The sequence below is a fragment of the Nesoenas mayeri genome (assembly GCF_963082525.1).
Source record: "Nesoenas mayeri genome assembly, chromosome: 5".
Lineage (NCBI taxonomy): Eukaryota > Metazoa > Chordata > Aves > Columbiformes > Columbidae > Nesoenas > Nesoenas mayeri.
Window position 1 is genome coordinate 29,496,375 of NC_137548.1, and position 23,568 is coordinate 29,519,942.

At 41.5% G+C, this 23,568-nt stretch overlaps 1 protein-coding gene across 1 annotated transcript in view; it reads right to left on the reverse strand.

The window, feature by feature from the left end:
- Positions 1-12,559: 12,559 nt before the first annotated feature.
- NUBPL (NUBP iron-sulfur cluster assembly factor, mitochondrial) overlaps positions 12,560-23,568 on the reverse strand; it is a 108,831-nt gene continuing 97,822 nt past the window's right edge. Inside the window, exons 11-12 of the transcript XR_013922235.1 lie at positions 22,206-22,481; positions 12,560-12,577 (exon numbers count right to left, since the gene is read on the reverse strand). The gene's annotated coding sequence lies outside the window, so the exon portion shown is untranslated. The remainder of the gene's footprint in view (positions 12,578-22,205; positions 22,482-23,568) is intronic.

A 23,568-nucleotide genomic window follows, 5' to 3' on the forward strand; every position in this document is an offset into this window, starting at 1 on the left:
GCAGGCTGACAGGTTGTGACAGAGATTATTTTCCAAATATGCCCTCACTCTTTCACTGCCCTTGCTCTAAGCAGCACACCTCCTTGGTCGGATAACTAGCAGGGGACAGTCATACTTCAGCTGCTGGCTAGCAGCATCCCACATCAGAGCTCAGTGAGGACTCACAAGTGTTCATCAGATGAGCAACCACTTGCGTGGAGGAGCAGGGAAGAGCCTTCTTTGTTCCTTTTTTTTTATGATTAGGTTGAAATTACTCAGTAAAATATATACAAAGGTGAATCTTGATTCACCAGGGGGCAGAAATTTATTAACAGTGTTAGACTTTGTTCCATGCTTCTCTCTTCGTTGTAGGGCAAACAACCATTACCAATCTTGTTAAATGATGGAATTTCCTGTTCTGGTTAGTACTACCGTTAAGGTTTTAAATTATCCCCTAACTGAATGTTTTCCTGGTTTAATTGCCAGGCTTTGGAAAGCGGCCTAGCACCCAGGCCCTGACAGGAGTGCAGCTATGCAATATCCAGCTGGCTGCTCTCCCAAAGCAGTTAGAGCAGCCACTGACTAGAGAGAGATTTACACCCCTGTGGGCTGAAATACTTGCAGCTCCTCTTGTGGAGCTCTGCCATCCACTGCTACTGTAACCCACACTTCCCAAGTGACTGTGCAGAACAACTTGCTGGGGGTTTTTTGCATTGTATTGACCCTGGAAGTCTTGCCAAGCCTTAGGAGAGCTGGGTGGGCAGCTGGCTGCTCTGTCAGTCTGTGAATGCTGCTAGAGGGCTGGATGATGCTGGGATCTGCCCTGCATGCAACCTTGCCCCATGCTGGCTGAAAAATCTTTGTAGCTGGATTTCTTCAGAAGGAAGGGTGGTAGTGAGCTACACTTTCTGATTTTCCTTGGTTTAAACAAAGTATTTCAACTATTACTTAAGCACAGGATTCACTTGTTAGTTAATCTACATCCAGGAAAAAAAATTTACTTCTTATTAACATGAGTGTGGTGGTTAATGTGCACTCATTCAACTTGATTATTATGATGCTTTAAAGTCCTTGGTTTTCTTTTCATATTGCCCCTTTATAGGCACAGGGCTTGATTCTCTTCCCAGCTCCTTTGGTTACTGCTATTTTACTCATAAGCTGAGCTTGAAGTAATTATTAGCCTCCCTCTTCTATTTTCAACAAATGCTCAGTGATTCAGTCTCCTCTGGATTGTGTTGCCTCTCCTGGGACAGTAGGGGTGACAGAGAATTCCTCTGTAGTGCATACAGGACCGTTGTGCCAATGTTACCAATGTCATGTCTGGCTGTCATGGCTCTGCTCCATTTCCCACTCACCCCCTGTGCTTTCCTGTGAAGTTCTCAGGGAGCTACTGGAATCCCCATGCAGCAAAACCTCCTGTGCAAACTGTGCTGAGTGCAGATCCTAGGTATAAACCTCAGATCCCAGTGGTGTAAACCCACTCATGACCACTGCATTGGTTTATGAGGAGACCTCTGCAAGGTTATGAGAGCAATTGATCAGGTATGGTGATGGCTGCAGTTGTTCTAGGGGCCAGCTCCATACATTTTCCTGTACTTGCACAGCCTGTGCCCGTTTCCCAGAGCTGCAATGTCAGGAAGATGTGCCAGGGGATGTTTAGGTTGGACATTAGGAAAAGGTTCTTTCTTTCCCCAGAGAGTGGTGGACACTGGAACAGGCTCCCCAGGGAGGTGTCATGGCTCCAAGCCTGACAGTGATCAAGAAGAGACTGGACAGCGCCCTCAGACACATGGTGTGAACTGCGGGGTTGTCACATGCAGGGACAGGAGTTGGACTCAATGATCCTTGTGGGTCACTTCCAACTCAGGACATTCTATGAAAGAAGCTGTTTGATCTTTGTCATTGTGACAGAGCAAGAAGAGTTAATGTCAAGTGACTTAAGTTAGAAGCAACTCTGGACTGCACATTGGTATTTAAGACCCAGGACTGAAACCGGAGCCTCACACTATACTTCTTGTTCAGGACCATAACAAACCCATTTGACTAGGCCAGGATGCCTTTTCTCCAGTGGGCAAGGAAGTCTTTCAGCCCTCAGAGGGATAAAGGCTTATTAAGAGAGTCTGATCTTCCTCTTCAAAGGCTCTATGGATGGAAAAGTACAGGGGCAGCAGTGCCAAGCTCCTCAGTTTGCTTGGGAAACAGCTGTAGCAGTTTAAGAAGTAAATATGTCACAGCTGCTCTAGACAGTAAATTCCTGCCATTTCAACATGATGAGAAGCAGAAGACGAAAGCATGAAAACTCTCTAATATATTTTACTACAAAGCTAAACAATTACCAATATGGCTTAACCTAATCTGTCTGACTTGGCACTGAAAAGGGCCAGGACTAAGTTAACCTGACCTGCTCCTCAGCTGAAGGCAGGACCCTGTAGCTGAAAGTTCAAGGACACAACTGGGATGTAGCTGTGGTCCTTACAATATGTCCTGAAGATTTTGAAACAGAAGCACAGCTCTGGTCTTGGATTGTTCCTTTAACTATGTGCTGCTCAGGTAGTGTGTTTCAAAGGATGATGGGCGTGGATGTGGGGTCTAAAAAGCTCACTCTGCTACAGCCCTAACCCCAGACTCATGGATACAATAATGTCTTCAGGTTTTTCAGATTAATGTCTTTTAAAGGCCCTTGTCCAGGTGACTAATTAGCCTGAAAGGGTAAAATATATTGCAAATGAAGCTTACGTTTTTCAAAGAAACCTAATGGATTTAGGCATTCAAATCCTATTGAACTTAACATCTCAGGCTTGATTGAGCTTCTTATCTGACCTCCAGGCAAAACATGTACATGACTCAAGGAAGCTTGCAGGTACCTGCTGTTTGTTGCATGCGTTTTCCCTTATGAAATGAGACATCCAGAGATTTCTTCAAACAACATGTAGTGTGAATGACATAGAGGAGATATTGTCCACCTCGAGTTACCTTAATGGCCGAAAAACTTCTGGTGACTCTTGCCAAAGAAAATGGCAGGGAAGATTACACTGAGATGCAAGATGTGCCAAAGAAAATACTAACAGATGGGAACTCAAAGTTTTTGACACAGAGCAGAAGCAAGGCAGAGAAGGATAACTTGCTATTTGTGCATTACTGATTTTGAAAAGCAACTTACTGGCTTTTTTATTTTTTGCAGGCCACATTGTTGCGGACTGTTATCCTGACCCTTGGGAAGCCATGTACATCAATGAAATGCCACTGCAAATTATATTTTGTTGGCTCCCAAGAACATTGCATTCTTATAAAGGGAACTGGCAGAATTTGACGTACAGTTAATGCGGGGGAGGGAAGAAGCACTGTCCAGAAGGGAAAGGTCTTGAGGCACTAGTTCCAGGACAGAGCCTGGTAGACTGTAAGAATAGAAAGCAAAACAAAGTGCACCAGAAGAGTAAAGCTCTAGGCAATGCATGGCAAGAGATGGACCTCTATGGCTGAAATACAGGCTTTTTGCACCACTGAAGGAAGATGATCTTTATTTTATCCCCTCGCTGCTCTCTCAGAGAAATATCAATAGAGAAAAAAGCCATAGATACACAGGAGGGAAAAACCTGGATCCTGCCTTGGAATATTTCTCCTTCAACTTTGGTGCTAAGTATTATGTTCGGTGACCACAAAACTGCAGTGCAGTACTTAAATCCACCAGGAAAAGGAAAACCTCAGGACAAAGTCTCAGTAATGTTTCCAGAGAAGTTTTACCCCGGTTGGCCCAGCTCAGTGTTCCTCATCCACATATAAGACGCACAAGCAGTGTTCTACATTTTGCCTACCTGGATTTAAAATGTGCACTGGGTAAATATAACCTGTATATTTCAGTATTGTCATAGCTTGCATCTGTGGGTCTAATAAACTGTAAGTTTAATTACTTAAGGTGTATCAGGACAAGGGAAGGACAGAAGGTTAAGCTGAGACAGATGATAATGCCTGAGGAAAGAGAGTGACCAAAGCCCAAATGCATACAGAAAATACATTCAGAAAAACTTAAGAATATACAGCTTTGGGAAGGGAGAGGACAGAATAAATGGGAAAGTATCATTGAAGAAGGGAAGTGGGGGGACCCTTTTCTGGTAGTGTTCGGCTTTCATGGAGAACAGTGATCAAAGATGTAGAATCAGGGGTTCCTGTATTTCTCCCGGCTAAATGGGGTGATTAAGTATAATTAATACACTCATTAAGAACAAATACAGCTGACTATACTGAGAAGTTATGAAAAGTAGGAATAAATCAGGCAGCAACTAGAAGACCGTTAACCTCATCTTTGCACAAGCCAAAAGACATGATAAATGAGCCTCCATGAAAGGGAAGCAGCTGAGCAATATGTGGTGCAATATAGACTGTAATGTTCAGTGATAAGAAAGCACAAGCATGCAGGATATACACAACTCGTGGGGAATGTCTCTGATGTGATAATGTTTGGCAGCTGCACACACCACTAAAAAAAGAAGTTCCTCTTGTTTCTTTTACAGCTTGTGCAGTTAAACACATTCCACGACTGACAGAGGTACTGAAACAATTCATTAAGGAAATGGACATTATTTGCACGTAGCCTTTGCTGCTCATCCCTTTTGTTATTTATTTAACTGATCACTTCCAAAGTAGATGGCCAAAATTGTTCAGAAAGGCAGAGTTCCCAGTGGCCCCACTGAGTCATATGGTGACATGCTCATTCCCTTATAGAGGGAAACGTTTCTTATCACTTTTTGCTTTCTCCATTACATCTAATGCAAGTGCAGTAGAGAAGCTTGTACTATTAATGCAGCTCATCAATTCAGATCAATCAAGTTAACATAACCTTACTCTGATGTTTACATTCAATGCTTTGGCACCAAGACTGTTGCGTCCCTGTTATAATTCAAACATGACTGGACACAAACCATATGCACGTATTCACTAGTTAAAGGCTGCAATATTTCACATTGTTCTTCCTCTTCCCTGCTACAAACAGGAAGAGAGTGGAAAAAAAAATGGGCACGTAAAGCATATTTCTGAGAGGCAATCTGGATTAGGGATTTGGCTTTACCTTACACATCTTTGCCCTTAGCGGAAAGACAAATTTTTATCTAGGAGATCATTTTGAAGAAGATTAAGAAAATTTTCTGTTGGCTCTATGACTACTACATTATTATATGCTGTTATTTCACTGAATACATGTTCATTGCTATTTTAAAATATAAAGAGTTTAAAACAGAATGTAAATATTTGTATAAACACCATGATGTTTAAAAAGAAAAGCCATGCAAGTCTTACCTATCTAGTGGCATCTACAATCATTGTCTGTAGGAAAACAGTCTTGTTTGCATTTCACAAATCATTTTGCATTTATACAAGTTACACCTCATTCAAGTTGGTAAAATAATAATGAGAATATATATTTGGCAAATGTATGGACCCTTAAAAAGTGTTTATACTACATATTTCTAATCCTTATCCAGAGTATTTTTGTGAGAGTTTCACCTGAATTAATTTTTTTTACATAGACTTTGTTTTCTTAATAATCTAAGAAAAAAATCATTTTGTCTTATTCATTTTTATTCTTCACAACAACAGAGAACATGATGTTTCTCTGTTCAGCTCTCTCAGATGTCAAATTGTTGACAACTAAGTTTTTGCAATGAACGTAGAGTCTGCCAGTTTTGATGCTGACTTCACTGTGGGCAGGGTAACATGTTTGAGCCTGTTTCCATGAAAGACAGTAGAGAAAACTCCCCTGAATTTTCATGGCACAGGATGAAGACTTTTAAGGATGACCCATGCTGAGTGGGTGTTAGACGGATCTTTGTTCAGAAGTCTCCAAAAGTTTGAAATGGGCTGATTTGGTTGGCTCCAATAAATTCATTTGCATGGTTTCCAGTCAGAAGCATTTACCCATCTGGATTAACGTGATCTCTCAAAGAATGCCAGCATTTTGCAATGACATATGAATGATTAACATTGCAAATAAAATACACTAAAAATCACATGATGCAGACAGCTCATAGAAAATATAGTGTGTGTAGCAGTTTACAGGTTCAGATCATCTAATGGCAACACATTACGGGGTTTTGTTTGTTTCAGGTTTTGTGCTTGTTTTCTAAATGCTGATGCAGGTACTAAGTCCTGCTATTGGGTCAGTGTTTGAAGAAGTGATACATCCAAGGGAGATTCAGTTGAGAGAATAATAGTTGCAGGGTGTTTGGATCCATTTTATATTATTTTAGTGAATTCCAGCCTTATGACACAGTTGACATCAGCTAATAATTGAAGCTGGAAAGCAAATAGAGAGTTTAAGTGCAATTACTGCAGCCAACATCTCTAAAAGTGCAAACATTAAAGTCACTTGTGGAATTTAACCCATCCTCTATTTATCTATTATCAACAGTTATTCCTGTTGATATGACAACGGAAAACTCTTATTAATACAATGAAAGCAAAAGCAGAAGCTTGGCATTGCCCACCCCCAGTAACATGTTCTGGGGCTCAGAAGGGATTTTTCTGCTAATATGGCAAAGGAGTAATCAAAAGGATTTTTATTGATAAAATTAAAGATGGTAGTAAAATAGGCATAAGCAACTGTGCTACAGAAACACCCTGGTCACATACTGGTTTCTGGATTACGCAAAAAACAAGAAAAAGTGAAATCTGCTCATAGACAGATAGTTGAGAGCAGATAGCGTAAGTAATCACAGCAAACAACCTAAAGAAATAAGATATATGAAGGAAATGGAAACAATAAGAAGAATATACATTTACAGTAGGAGAGCTGTGAGCCTAGGCAAACTCAGTAAAAGCAGCTGCTGACAGTAATTCACAATAAGGTAAAGAAAGCATCAACTCAAGTGAGGAAGAAAATCTCAGTATTCCCTACTGGCTCTCAGCCTACCGGTTACTGGTTGGCAGATCCATATGGACAGGTCAGTACAAACAAGTACAGAAGGCAATTTTGAAGTGGAGTAGTTGTTTAGTTTATTGTATGTCCCTAAATGCAATCCAGTGTTTGTTTTCATAGGGTCACTATCATCTGTAAGTATTCGTAACCTGTCTAGTGTATAAAGAGTTCTGCCACAAATAAACATAGAAAAGCAATTTTAATCCGCATTTTTATTCATTCCTAAAATCTCAGTTTATGCAAATTTTTGCTGAATCTAATAGGACTTTCCCCTAGGTAAAGGCTGAAGGCACAAAGAGATCATAAATCTGCTTAATATCAAGCCATTATTCTTCTGCTTTCGTATGAATGACTATTCACCTGCAGAAGCTGGAAAGAAAAAAGTGCTTGTCAGGCCAGAGACATGAAAATCCAGTACTGTTACCTGGGGTTCAGGTGCCTGCAGCTGACAGCCCGCCAGCACACCCTCCGCAACAGCCCAGCTCACAGCTGGGCCCAGCAGCGGAAGGTGCAGCACCACTGTGAAACTGGGCAACTGTGTCTTCTGCTGTATTGTGGAGCCTTTCCAGGTGCAGTGGCTGCAACTGCACAAATAGACTCCCAGAAGTGACCTGAAGGACCATCTCCGAGTCAGGAAAAGGCTTAGTGAAAAGCCTTTCTCTCTTTGCAATCATTCCTCTCTGTCCTGTCCACAGAGAGGAAGCCAAGGAGACTTATTCCACAGTACTGCCACCTTCTTCAGGTGAAATGTGTCAGTGGGAACCTGGTATTTCAGTGTAATGGCTAACCCGGGTGCTAGCAGTCCTATACTACCAGGAGTAAAAAAGGAGAAAGTTTTTTTATGGCTCCTTTCAGAAGCTGTGCCCAAAACAGAAACTATCTGCATTGTACTTTCCTGTATTGCCTCTCACTGACTTCAAAGGTGGCCCTGGTTTTGCCCCCACGATTCTTGGCATCACTGGATTTTCGTGGTATTCACATAAGGGTATTTTTTTCCTCTGTGCATGCAATAGTTTTCTCTTTGGAAACCATGCCTATCTTTTCACAAGTCCTAGAGGTTCTTCAGAGTTGCTTCATCTGTGATGTTCACTCTCAGTCCTGCACCGTGGTCTCTTCTGGCAGAACAGAGTAAGATGAAGAAGGTCCCTTAGGAGACTCAGAGCCGAGCATCAGTCACTGAGATCACCCTCTCCTGAGCAAAGAAGAGCTCCATCAAAGGGAAACAGTGCTTTCATAGTTCTTGCAAACCTCTCAGGTTGGTGACACTGTATAATATCATGCAGAACATTTCCATTTGCTGACGGCCAGGTGCAGAGTCGGGTGAATCAATGAGTGTGCCGTTCTTTCTACACTGGGAATGGCTGGAAATAGTCTCTTGCTCTCAGCAGTCCTTTATGTTTTTCACTGGTGTATTTACAAGAATGAGAGAATGACGTCTCCGGGCATGCCTGATTGAAACAGTAACTAAGGAAAACAATGGTAATAAGGAGAAACTTATCCAAAAGAGGGGGTTTGCATGTATTAGCTTTAATGCAGAAGCCTAGAGACATGAGAACACATTGCATTGCCTCCTTCCTCTCCCGCTTTGCTCTTGCTCTGTTATTTTTCCTGACTGCTGCTGCTGCATCAAAGCACTCCCAGAGAAAAGGGCCTGGCATGACATGCCAGGAACAAGACTGTGCTCAGGCATGAGGCTTTGATCTTGAAGATTCTTCAGCAGTGTACAGTGCACAAAGGTGCAGCCTTGGTTCAGACTAGCAGAGGGAAAAAATTCCAGTGGTGAGTTTTGCCTGGTGACTGAGGAGTTAGTGCAGGTCAGTAATAAATGCTGCATGAGCAGTTTTCCATTGCTGATGCAGTTTTAAAACACTGAGCATATGCAGAGGAAGTCCCCGCATGGTGGTAAATTGCTGCATGCAGATTTTTTTTTTAATCTATGTATTTTTAGACATGTACAAGAAATGAAATCTTCAACCAGCAGGAAGTGTGAAAATAACTTTCTCGGCAATATGAAACCATCCGTGTTTGTGAACGAGTTATACATAGATAAATAAATAGATAGGTAGAGCAAAATGTTCATATTTTTTCAGGTTTTCCCACATATATTAATATCCAAATCACCTCTAGAAAATTCTCTCTACTCACCGTTTTAGTAGGATACCTTTTCGATATTCCTTTGATCTCTTGGTTTATAGCCATGGGGATGAAAACCAAACAAATACCTTTCCTTTGTTTTCTAGAACTCCATGGTTTGTTCCATTATAAAAAACAACCCAAAAGACTTTTATATCACAGAGATAAAGAAGGAGATACAGAATGTGCTGTGAACTGTGAACTTCTCTAAGGATAAGTGATATCGTTATGAAATAAACAAGCACATGTCCCCCAGGGAGGTGCAGCGGATTTAGGAAAGGCTGGAATATTAGAGAGAATTTTTCAGAAGCATTAGAGTGATGCTATCTGTGAGTTAAATTGGGTGTATATTTTTTTCATCCCTTTTTTTATTCTGATCAAGGATGGACAGAACCTCAACAGGTATTTCTAAACCATCATCAATAAACTAAACTAAAACTATACCTACAAATGTCAGCATGCACATCAGCTGGGTGTTTTTCAACAAAAGCAGATGCTTACAGAGAGCAACACAGGCTAAGCATACAGCATGCAAAATTTGGCCCAGCACACTTAGCTCCATAATGGCCCATATACACATCTTAACACTCAGGGTAACGTTTTAGACAGTAAGGCGTCATTCTACCTTTGCACTGGGTAACTTCCACCTTTACAGTTACAGTGATATAGTGGCACTTTTTCTGGATTAAAAACCATTTTTCAAGTTTGAAAAAAACTGTGTGTAGCTGATAGAAGTGACAGTGTGTTAATGTCGACATCTGATGAATACAAAATGCAGGGGGAATTGCTTGTTGCTGAAATACATTAGATCATAGCACCAGCAAAATGTAGCAGTGAGACGCCACCATCATCATTTCAACGTCTGTTCCATATAATTGCAGAGTGACTGCAAGCTAGCAGGGAAAGCTATCTGTCTTCGGGAGTCTCACAAATGACATGCTATTTAAAATAAAACATCGAGACTATGAGAAACATTCAGAGGCTTTTCAGCATCTACTGAGTTGTGTACAGTCCTCGTGGAACATCATAAATGCAGTTCTCAGAGGAAGCAAATGGTTGTCTGAAGACACATTCCTACCAATACCATTAACACAACTCATCAGCTAACAAGAACATACTCATCTGTCTAGACACAGATGATATTAGAAAAGTAATCACCATCGATCATATTCATGTCCCGGTCCTGAAGGAGCTTGGTGTGGTTCGATTCTGTACCTGCCTTGCCCGCAGAACTGAAGGCAGCCGTCTTCGCTCACTGATGGTGTTATTAATGCTTACCCAAGCTCTGCATGAGCAGCCGAGCTCCTGCTGTCTGGACCTGATGAAGGATTGGTCTGGTGCAGATAAACAGGGAGCTCATTGCTGAACCCGAGCTTTAAAATGCCAAGGAAATAGCACCTTGTGTCTCCTTCTCCTCTGATGCTACACAGAATGTTTAGAAGATTAGCTTAGATTAAACACTCAGCTTTTTGAGAGGTAAGAAAAAGGACACGATTTTCATCTGGTCCAAATACAGGAACACAAATACTTGCTTTTATATATAATGCTCTCTTAATCATAATGTTCTGTTTTTAATATGATACTCTGTTATCATAATGCACTGTTTCTCATAATTGCATTCAAGCAATGTTTTCTGCTTGAAATTAACTTGTATGTTTAATCCTTGTCTTGAATTTTTGCTAAACTCTACACTTGGGAATTATTTTGGTTAAGAGTCTCAAAATCACATCGTACCTTCGTGAAAAAGTATTTCTTTTGATCTGATATTTTGTTACTTTTCCCTCTTCTTCTGTGCTCTCATGCAAATGTGGTTTCAATTTAATGATATTTGGGACAGCACGAACACAATTCTGGGCAGTTTTCTTACCTTTGTTATGGAATGGATATCACTAATGTAAAGCACATTTGCTGTCTTGCTGTATAATGTTGCAGAGTCACAAGCAGGAACAGTTCAAGTCTCCTCTCAAAATTAAAGCTCTAATACAGCCAGTGGGACACTATCTTAGTTTCAATCAAATGCACATTACAGAAACAGCAATGACTCAGAAATTAATTCAAATTTATCGAGGAACTTTAAGTTGGCCTTTATGACTGTGAGCTGAGCCTTAGGACACAACCCTTGGAAGGCATATAAGCAAAAACCTAGCCATAAAAATAATGGCACTTAGCTATTTTCGTATAACTAGCAAGTTGAATAAAAACTTAAATTTATTTTGCTCCAAATTAGAGAAATAATTGTCTCGGAATTTGTTTGAGACACATTGTTTTTGGGATATCCAGGCTGTGAAATGTCTTTGACAAGGGCTGGTAAGACACATGCTCATCCCATTACAGATTAGAAAAATGAATTATATTATGTCTGTACATCTTCAAACATTGTGCCAGATATGTGAAAATGTAATAAGGGGTCTAGCGATTATTTGTTTCAGCAATAGCTTTGTACAGTAGCAGACTGAGGTAAATTCTGATGCCATATGAGTACAAAATGTGCATTTTCTGTTGCAGATGTTTTATAATGTCCATGAATATCTACACATTGGTCCGAGTGCATTTCATAACAGTCTTCCATCAATTTAGGTTTGAAAAGTACAGGTACCATCTTTTATATTTGGAATTTAAGTGGCCTTTTTTTTGGATTCACCTTTTTTTTTTTTTCCCCAGAAGTTATTTCCACAGTAATTTGAGAAGTAAAAAATTTATAGTTGAAAGGTTTATCAAAATCTGAGCTTTATATTCACTTAAATTATGTAGCTTTGTAAATGAGTATGATGCAACTTAGCAATACTTCCATAACAGAGTTGGAGGGAGTGGCACAAGCAGATGATGATTTTGACATACACATTTTTAAAATCTGCAGGGTGAATATTTCAAGTGAGTTATTGGAAAGAGTTGTTTAAAAACATGGGTAATAGAAGTTTCTAAACAATCTACGCTTTTCTTATTCCACGTGTGGTGAAATAACCATAGAATTTAAACAGATCATGGTGCTCAGCGTGATTTTGTGTCTACTGAGTCACTGCAAAAGAAAGAAAACAAGAAAAAGTTTGGAAAATGGCAGGCTGGCTCTTCAGCAAAGTTCTTCATGCACAGCTGCTGATAGGTAACAGTATTTCACTCACAACTGAGATCCAGAGAGATGGACGGAAAAATGCACTCTTAAAATCCACATTTTGAAAAAGAGAAGAGAAAAAGGTTAGTATAGATGAATAAACAATCCCAAACTAAATCAAAATGTGTTCAATACCTTTTCCTTTTGCTTTTTGAAACAATTAAAGAAAAATAATTCAAAACGTACCTTTACTATGTTACCCAGATTGCAGCTCCCCATACAGAAGGAGATAAGCCAAGGTATCTGGTCCCATACAAAAGTCTGAGACCCGGGGAGCAGAACTAATCAAAGATGATTCTGCGCTCAGTGTACCTGTCATCACACGAACCTGTCCAAGAGTGACACTGCCAAGTGGCTCTGCTCTTATGTAGAGAAGGAGAACCAGGGTAGTACTTCAGCTTCATCACCAGGACACGGTCAATAGGTCACTTCACAGCTCTAGTTAAGACCTGAGTAAAACGCAAATGCTATTTGCTCTTTCAGAATGTTCTCACCATCTCCATTCAAAACAGAGAAACGTACCAGAGGTCTTGTGAGAATAGGATGTTTAAAGAAATCAAACTTTGAATGCCACCAACAGTTTCATATTCTGCTGAAAAGTCAACTCCACCCATTCTTACTGTCAGTGTTACTGAACTTCTGTCATTTTTAGGTCATTGTTCTTTTAATAACCCCATTACTACCCCAGAAAGAGGCTGCACCTGTTCCCACATTTGAACTTCATATACCTCACACCTTTGTCCTTCTCTTTCATTTAAGAGTCTAGACAACCATGTCTATACTCATTGCCTCATGGATTTCTCCAAAGGAGGGAAGTTAATATTAAAAAAAAAAGGGGGGGAGGGGGTCCAGGCAGACAGATTTTGTGTACTGCAGAAACCTATTACTGACACATAGGACAAAAAGAGACAGCACAAAACATCACAAACTAAACTTGATGGTTGGCGCCAAGTCTGCTCCCTACAGCTCTGGTATCATCAATGAACACACAAAGCTGCTTCTGGTTCAACACCAGCACAAGCTACACAACATGTGCCTGAAGTTATTCAGTCCGTCACAGATCAGAGGGGAGACAAAGATGGACAGTGCTGTATTCACCTTCTCATCAGACACCAGATTTCAGTCAGGGACCCCAGATGAAACCACTTTCATTATGGATTATTTACTTCAAAGTAGATATCAGAGCAGAAGTATTGCCACTTTTGCTATGGTGGTAAAGAGTCCACAGGTTTGTCACCTTTAGAGATTTCAAATAAACAGGACCAACAAGGCCAGCACTGAATTGTCAAAGCTCTTCTCCTCATTTATCTCCCCAAGATTAGTTATGGACATTCCAGATTCAGGCATCACATGCAGCTCTGCTGTCCTCCTGATTTCACATAAAACGTCAAGGAGGACCTCACAGCAGCCCTTATCACTAATGCAGCTGCCAGCCCTCTGACAATAAGAATCCCAGTTCCACCAGTGATCCCTGTTCCACCACAATAACCTTGCAGGTATTGGCTTGTTCTCAGCCCACTGACAGGCACTACAGCCAAGAGCACCTGCTAACTCCCTGCCATTTGCCACCTTTGCCTGTGACATGCTGGGCTTCCCCAGCTTCCACGTGGATTTCCACAGTTTTCTGACACCTCAAGATAGATGAGGAGAGAAAAGTGGAAATGTAAGATAGAGAAAAATGACAGAGAAAAATGAAGGCTGATACAAACAAGCTGAAAGATAAAAGATGCCTCCAAGTTTATTCTGCAGCTTTCCTGTAAGGCGAGAGAATTTTCTGTTCTGCAGTGTTGCTGCCTCATCTCAGTTCCTAGAACTACTTTGAAATGATAAATCACACCAATCCTGAGTAACAACATACAGCAAAGCCGGACATTAACTGCTGCACAAACCAACCACTTCACTATAAAGATCACACGTAGCTGAGGAAAGATTTTTTCTAACTCTAGTTCTGCTGTCCACTTGCACATCTGAATTCCTACGTGGTTCTATATTTATGCATCTCATGTATTTATTAAATATTCAGAATACTTAAATACGAGGTGGTGCTCATCTCCTCATCTGTCTGTATCATAAGCCCTCAACACAAGATGGAAACATGCTCGAAAGTGTAAGCCAGGTCACAGAAGAATGGATATAAAATAAAGGCAGGGCAAAATCAGAAAAGTACTGAATGAGATAGAATTAGGAAGAAACATTCATGGCAACAAGAGTATATTTCTATAAATAGGTTGTTAGTAAAAAGAAGACCAAGAAAAGAGTTGGTTTGCTGCTCACAGCGGGAGAAAGTTGTCAGCAGAAGACCTGTAAGAAGTCAAAGCATCGAATTTGTTTAGCTGTAGGCAGTTCGCTCACACTAGTGGTACCAAGGACACATGCGTTAATATCTCTGCCTAGAAGAGGGAGAAAGATATTAGAGAGTAGCTGGATGTTTTCAGTTCACCTGGCCAGGCTAATTTCATCATGGGATACTTGAAAAAGTTGGTGAAATAGTGTCAGAACCATTAGCAGTTATCTCTCAGACTTCATGGATAGCGAATTAGGAGGTCCAGGAAAAGGAAAAAAAGAGCAATAGCGTGCTCTTATTTAGAAGAGGTGAATGGAAGGGCTAGGAAATTTCAGACCAGTCTGTGTAAATACTGTAGAAGCAGCAGAGTTTTGTAGCTTAGATAGTGTAGAGGTACACATCAGAAACGGTTAATAGGGAGACTTCACGTATTTTATTGAGCTAACTAATGTAAATTATTAAAAAAAAATGAGAGATGGTTTCAGGAGCAAAACCCCTTTTATAGTAGTCAGGAAAAATATTGGAGCAAATAAATAAGCTACTTCAAGGACCTTAGAAGAGAGAGAGAAAAAGAGAGAGAGAGGGGGAGATGAGTAAAAGCCAATAATGGATTTGCCAAGAACAAGTCATGTCAAACTACCATAATTTCCTTCTCTGACAAAGAAGCAGACCTAGCAGATAGAAAAGAATAAGTGCATGTCATATATCTTGACTTATCAAGGCTTTTGACACTGTCTCACATGACATTCCCCAGCACAAACAGGCTAGGGAGATACAGTCTAGATGAAACTATTCAAAGACATGCCGAACTGCCTGGGAAGAAACCTACACAGTCAAAACCAGCAGAATGTCACTGTCAGAGAGAAGGATACAGATCCTGGGCAGCAGGATCTGCAGCAATCTCCGCGTCTCTGCCTGGGTTGGCTCCCGCTGCATACTTTCTCGGGCAGCCTGAACATGGAAATGTGAAGTGCATTTATTGCACCTGCAGGTGACAGAATTCTAACAGGGCACAAGCCATTTGGGCCACAGGAGAATTAAACAGACACAAACCACAACCAGCCCACCTTGCTAACACAGCTTACCCGCCACTCTAAAAATACCAGTGCCTTCAAGGTCCTCCCATCCTTAGGAGACCCTCTGAGCAAAGAGTAGGAACAACATGGCAATTTTTTTCAGACTGGATTTACATGTGTGAGCTTACTCTAGGTTCAAGGAAAACTGTAAACAACACGGGGAACATTGCAGGATGGTAGCTGGACTTCGGGAAGGTGGATGTGAACCAGGTGAGGGTCTGAGTTCAGCTGGAGAGGAACCGGGCCAGGAGGCAAAGAGGGGCAGAAGATACCGCAGGATGGCAGGAGGCCAGGCGGAGCTGCAGGCAGCAAATCACCGTATTTGTAATTAATCATAACTTCAAATACTGTTGCCTGGGAGCGCATGGGTATGCGTGGGTGTAGCAAGAGACTGATGGGCCACAAGACCCACAGACCCCAAACGCAGGCTGGTTGCCCATGTACAGACATTACGGCTCAGCTCCACCTCACTGCAGGTCTGACCATGTGCGACTGTGCCCATCACGACAGACAGCACCCCCTGGGACAGCCATGAGTGCTGACCTGACACCGGCCTGCATGGCCCTGGGGATGCTTGCTCAAACTCTCAAGGGTAAGTCCATCGCTGATGCTGCTGTTTGCTCCCACGTGCAGCCAAGAAAATCCCCAGCTGGCTCCTAGGGAAGCTACTCGGGGCCACAGCGATCTTCTTCTTCTCCCCGTGGTGTTCCAGGGATCTCTGCTGAGAGAGATCCTGACAAAAAAACGTAACATTCAAAACTGCACCATGATGGGAGTGTGAGAAGTTTGTTTATGCTGTGTCTGAGAATTATTTCATTCTGTATTATGTTCAGAGTCATTGAAGTCCTGCTGGTGGCTACACATATAACTTCTGAGATTTGGGGCATTGCTTTATTGTGGTTACGTCCAAACTCCTGCTTGCAAATAATGCATAAAGTAAAAATAGCAAGAACACCCCCCCCCACATTACTGATTTGAATATGTTCCTTCTCTTTTTATTATTTTTAATGAACCAATGAAAAAGTTGCTGTCATCTGATTGACCATTCTTTTTAGGCACCAGTCAGGAAGGCTGATGGGCTGGAGAGCTAATGCAAAAAGCCACTGACAAGGTACATACTGACATCCTAATAACTGGCATTAGCTTCTGAAATCACACACTAGGCACAGTAAAAATTATCAGTGCAGAAATTATTATTGTAGCTAAGAGGCAATCCCTGAAAAACACTATTCATTTTAATGGCAAATTACTGGGTAAGTCTCAAAGCTGAAGGAGGAACAGTTGTAGCTTGCACCATTCCTGTATAAAGTGGCAAGATTTATAGCCCACAGGATGCGAAATTTTGTGTCTTACAGAGACTAAATACTGCTGTGTACAATTTACGTTTGCTCATCTCTTGAGCAAGGAAAAATAATCTGTAGTTCTGCTCTGTCAGGGAAAATCACTCAAAGGCATTGGTACGGAGTAAAATGAAGGAAAATAAAAGGAAAAGGAAAGGGAAATGGAAATGAAAAGGTAAAGGAAAACAGATTCCATTTATAGTGGTAATTTTTCCTGTCCTATCCCAGCTGAGAAGTATGATGGAGCCCTTCATTAGAAACTGAATAGCAAAGCATACACTGCAGAATAAACACAGTTAATTTGCTCTTACATATGCAAAAACAGAGAGCAAATATTTTTAAAATATTTTTATTCATCTACTAAAAGATATAACTTAGCATCTGTTTATCAAGCAAGCTAGCTTTGCTCACCAATATTTCAGCTGAATTTTAAAAGAGAAACACACAGAAAGAATTTACCTCCACTAAAACTTGGACAGGGATGCTTATCTTTAAAGTGCATGTAATTTCATTACGATTGTTGAACTGGTGCCTTACTTGCAGCATCTGCTACCCAGAAATCTTTGCTTTCCACAAATGAACAGTAAACATCAGTAACATGGGCGCATACATTTTGTACTAGATGTGGTGCCATGAAGCAAATGAGTGAAGCTAATCAAGGCGCCTATCTCAGGATTGTTTTTACAGTTCACATCCAGCTGAGTTCACAGCTTAGCAGCAAGCAAGAGGTGTAACAAAAGCACTTCACAAAGGCAATTTGAAAACGTAATTGGTTTAAGTCATTGTCAAAGCCAATAGGGGCACAAGTTTATAGGACAACTGGCAACAGGGCACAAATACTACTTGTATGAAAACTACTGTGCGTTTAACTGCAAGGAAATTAGCGTGTAGTGGCAGGCAAACAGCACAGTGAGTACCATATCATTACAAGATTATAGCCTTCTGAACCACAAGGCAAGAATACAGGTTATATGCTAATTAGTTTTGGATCTACTAAAGGTAATTACATGGTAATCTCCATGTAGTTACATGGTGTTTAATAGGAAAACCTATTAACTAATCATATAATTAAAGAGTAATTGCATGATACTCCTGCCCTGTGACATCCATGGCAGCCAGATAAATTAAAACTGATGGAATTTCATGGCATAGCCTATTCCTGTCATCAGACTTCATGACAATACCATGTCTTTCAAGACACTGAAGTAGGCAGGAAAAGGTACCAAAAGTCAGGGAGCTTACTGCTTTCTCAACACACAGAAAATAGCACCTCATGCCCAGAACCACTGTTCATTTCCACAAAATTACTAGGAAGGGAATCTCACCATATTCTTTGGGCTTATCCTCTCTTGAATTTGCTCTTTCCTTTTTTTTCCCCACTTTTCTCTATAATTTCAGTCTCCACAGCCTCTCAATTCCAGCCATCCTGTCTTTCCTGTCAGTGTGTTCAATGCAGCACTGAGTCACTTGTTGCTTCTTCACCTTCACTTGCTCACAGTTTTTTCCCTTTTCTTCCTCTTACAAAATTTTAAGTAACTTTGCAACTTTTTCATTGTGAAAACTTGATCATCTCATTTCCTTCTTTATGTTTCCTTTCTCCTCTTCTCTTTTCTTTTCCTCTCTGCAGAGGACACTGTCACGCAAATAATAAATGAAGTTACTGAAAGTCTCCCCTCAGTCTTTCAAAACCCAGGGCTGCAGCCAGCGAGGCTCCTCCATTTTCCAGGCATCCCTCCTGCCTCTCCTCAGCAGAAGTTGCTCACTGCTGCCACACTCTTCTCTCCAGGCTGATACCCAGACAACCTCTCTAATGATTCCTAACAGGTTACACCATAGCCCACACCAAAAGTTGCACAGCACAACCACCTGGAAAGAGGAGGATGAGCAATGCAGGTCAGCGCACAGTGCTGGTCAGATTTCAAAATGTCTCTCGCATCAACAGCTGCTGTTGCAAAAATTGCTTCACTCCAGAGTGAACTGAAAAATTGGCATTTGCCACAAAACAGCACTAAAAATCCAGCAAATCGAAACATTTCACCCTTTTTCTCCTTTTTTTTTTTTTTTTTAAATTCTGCATTTCATTTTGTACTAACTAAAATTAGGGTTATATAAGAACACAATCTACAGCAAAAAGCCAGTCCAAAAAAGAAAAAATCAAAATCAAGGTCCCCTGAACAGCTCGGTTTCAATGAATTAGCATTTCTCAAAAGAAAAAGGTCTGTCCAAAAGTTTCCAATTCCATGTACCATTAAGTCTGTTTCTGGGGCTTCCCTAGCCTGTTGGAGGTACAGAAATCTCCATTTCAAAATGTGAAGGCAAGTGAAACATCAAACTAATAAACTGCTAAGAGCACAATGCACGACCATCCATGATGCCATGGACGGTGAAAGGACTACTCAGTTCGTTTAGTTTTAAAATACCAAGTCACACTCACTGCCCTGCTGAAGCCCAAGCTTCAAAATGTTGCTGAGCCCCACAAGAAGGAAATAAATGCTCCCCCCGCTTTTATTTTTCTTTTCTTTTTGACAGACCTCATTCTGCCTGACCAGAGCACAGCACCAACAGTGGGTACTGCTCCATCCTCAGCAAGTGAGGAACAAAACAGAGATGGGTATGAATACTGACGAGAAGGAAAGCTTCTGCAGGCTTCACCACAGCACAGCCCCATGAAAAGGTAAGCAAGGCTGTGGGTCTGTCCATAAAACCAGAACAGACAAAAAAGGGCAAAAGTGATGACTGATGGTATCATTCAATACAATCAGTGACCTGTTCTCACCTTTCACTTTATTATTTCATACTTCTTCACTCTTCACTTTTTGTAAAGACCTAGAGCTGGATTTACCCAACAATAACCAAGGGTCCTGGGGAGTCTGCTGTTACCCTTGAACTGCCCCCGGCAGCCTGAAGAGTGAGCTGTGCTGAGAGGGAAGAGAGCCCAGATAATGCCTAGAAAAACATTAATTCGGTCTTTCTAGTATGCTGAGCTTCTCTGACACCTTGGAGGGAGATACAGCTGCTTCTGTCCTCCCACCTGAGGGGCTCTGAAGGAACACAACAGGCTGGATCCAGCCCATTGTGCCAGTGAACCGGTGATGCGAGGAAGTACCGTTCCTTTCAGAAAAGCTGGCCCACAACTTTTAATTGTGTATCTCCTAGAAGGGATAATGGGAGGGAACGGGGGCAACTAAATGCTTTTGTGGCCACTTCTACCTCGGCATGGGAAGGGAGGTGGTGTGCAAGCCCTGCAAAGCACTCCCAGGTCTCAGGGCAGGTTTTACTTCCTGGATCTCTGAGCACCCAATGGTGGTTCAGAGGGAAGAAAACAAAAGCCTGTACTTGTCAGGAGAGTTCCCTGAAAGAGAATGTGACGTTGAAATATTATGTCCAATTGTGAAGGATTTTGGTACTGGAACAAGTCTGCTGGGCCAGCGTATTCACACTACACAGCAGTCCCCACGTGTTCAGCATTAAATGGGCAGCTTGCTAACTAATAGTTCCCTCAGAGCAGGGGAACCTGTCAGCATACGGACTTGGCATCTAGGTTCGTCAGTGCTGAGTCAAATATCTGGACCATTAAGTGAAGCTAAGCAGCATGCACGAGTAGCTCACAGGATTACTTCCGTTTAGAGATAACAAAGACTGATTAACAGCAGTGATTGCTAGCGTAAAATAGGCTATGGACTTCTTTTTTTTCACTATAAAAGTCTATATAAAAGTCTGCATACTGTGCTGATATTAACACTTTTCAGAAATGCAATTCCATTTTATTAGCATACAGAAATAAGCTTCCAAAGCGGATTGTGTTTTATTAAAGGACACTGGAGTGACAAGATGATTCTCTCCATCACTGCTTCTCTTTCCACCACCATTGGGAGCATCATGACCCAGTCTCACAACACCCGCTTCATCCCCAAAGTCATTACAGCAGTGCCTTCTTCCTCCTGGCTCTGAGCAGCCCTGGGTCACTGCTTTCAGCAGCTGAGGAGCTGTTTGAAAACACCGCAGGTCTGTTATCCCAGATTTCCATCTGTGAAGGAGCAAAGGGAAGCAGCACTGCTCCTCAGAGGCACCAGGCAGGTGGTTCTCCTAACTCTCAAAACAACTTTTACTCACTGATCTGATCAGTATTTCAAATATCCATTATCTCACAATTTGCTAGATAGTTACAAAATCTCCAGAAACCCTGGGGACACTGTGACTGAGGAATACTCAGGGGTTGGTGATACCTAACAAGTCTGGTCAAAACTAGGTGCACTAAGGCTTAATGGAAATGGAAACCAGCTGGACATTTGAAAAACCAGTGCTTTTCAAGTCTGTGTGAATGCTCAGTGACCCTGGTCTCTCAGTGTGGAAGGGACATCTGACATATGTATGAATAGGACAGGAATCTAACGGTGAGCTTTAAGAACTGTTGCCACAAGCAGCATTTTGGACCATGCCTCCAAACTTATATAGAAAACACACCAACTCACTTGGCAACTGTGATCAAGACATTTTACTTGGCCAGAAACACCAACCTTTGCGTGTTTAGCAGACACTGGTTACTAAGGTTCATGCTGTGAATACGCTTCCTTGTGTGCCCTTCTCTTCATCTCTCCTTCTATCTTGGATGGGAATATCTCACCTCTTTGCCCTTCACCACACACAAAGGCTGTTGTTACCAAGGAGCTCTGTGCGCTAGCACACTTTCATCTGACCAAGGAAAAAGAAAGTGAGAGGAAGTACAAAAAGGAAAGCATTACATATGGAGAAAAACCCTGAAGAAAAAGTCAAAAAAGTAAATTCATATGGATCAGTAACCTCTTCACCTCTCACGTTGCTTATGCACGTTTGAGACAATGCCTGAACTTCAAGACATTAGGAGCACTGTCAAGATGAAGGATTCTAAAAAAAGTTAAAAGCTCAGCAGAATTTATTAATATATAATAAAGTATATATTTTTTAAATTTAAAATATTTAGAAGCCTAGCAGAAGCAGGGCCCAGGACTGGGGAAACAACGGCAGAGAGCCTGTTTATAAATATTTTCAATTAAAAAAAAAAAAAAAGAAAAAAGAAAAGAAAAGTCTGATTACATGGACAAAAAAAGAAAAAAGGTAGCTGTAGAGGTTGCGTGTAAGCTATGTATATTAACTTCTAGGTCTCAGGGTAGGCCTCCTGGATCTCTGAACACCTGGTGCCAGTCTAGCAAGAAGCAGAACCAGGACTAAGAGATGCTCTAGGCACAGGAAGATTGCAACACTGGCAACTGAAGAACACAAGGGATAAGAAGGTAGGAAGGAACGGAGGCCAGGAGCTAGAGAGAGGAAAGGAAGAGAAATAGAAATAATAGAGAAATGGAATTATGTCAAGACTTGGCTTTATTCAGTCACCACTTACTGCTGAAAAAATATTTTTCCAGAAAGTTCCCAACCAGTTGACCTAGTGTCTTATGCATCAGTGATACAGCTTATTCCAGTCTCCATGTTGTATGTACTGATCTGGTTTGTACAGAAGAGCAGAAATCAGAGCAATTTTAGGTGATTGCATAGAGTCCTCAGTAGCCGCTTCACTGGAGCGTCAGTAGGAGGTCAGACACAGCGCTGAGACCAACCACCCATCCTGCATCCTGTCCTGCCCGGTGCTCACACACACACCACGGCAGGTTTGGGCCTCCTGCAAAAATACGTACACAGCTTGTGGTAAGGGTGGGTGTTCCAGGAGGGTAATTCACAGTATCACAGTATGTTTGGGATTGGAAGGGACCTCAAAAGATCATCTAGTCCAATCCCCCTGCTGGAGCAGGAACGCCTAGGTGAGGTCGCACAGGAACACGTCCAGGCGGGTTTTGAATGTCTGTGTTTGTCTGATGTTAGAGGGGATGAAGATGCTTGCGTCCAGCAAAGTTCCTCATTTTTTTGCCCTGGTCCATCTAATTCAGGAGATAGGTGAGGTCCTTTGAAGAGTCATTCTGTCCGAGATCTTCATTCACTTACAGTCACACTGCAACCACTGTCTGGTGCCACAGGATTTCCTCTTTCATTGATCTGCCCTATTTACCACCTTATTCACCCAATTCACCACAGCAGCTGCACTAAAATATAGCTACAGAAAGCTAATCCTTCCTGTCAGTATCTAAGCAATACTTTAACAGCAATGGGGTTTTGCCCTCTTATCTCCACAACCTGCAATTTTGCCAAATTTCACCATTTCATTAAAATACTCCTAATTTGGGAGTTTATTATGTTGACTTCCAGGAACACAAAATAGTAAGGTTCTAGTCTCCACATTTGCAGAAACCTGTGAATACTGTCTCAAATAGAGTCTCAAAAACCACAGGCAAATAAAAAGGGTTTGTTGGTTGGTTGGTTGGCTGGTTTTTTAGTTCTCCCTAAGCAGATAATGAGTTTTATGCAGCCTGATGGTTTGCAAATTCAGTTTTGGCAGTACTGAACTTGGGATCACTCCAAGTCAATATTAGCTCTTGACGTTCTGTTCTCACCTTCATTTTTGTTTGCTTAGATCTGGAGGTCACATCAAGCAACATAAAACATATGATTTAAAATATTAGCGTTTTTGAGACCTTATGCTGACTTTATTTTAGCCACTCTGACCTCTTTCGCCCCTGGAAATAAAGCCAGAAAAGGCCAGCGATGACTGAATTCTCTCTGTATAGCATCAGCTGGTGTCAGCTGAAGTCTGTGAGAGCTGCTTGAGAGCTGCCACAGGAGAGGAACCTTTTGGTGTCTGAAGTCATCTACTT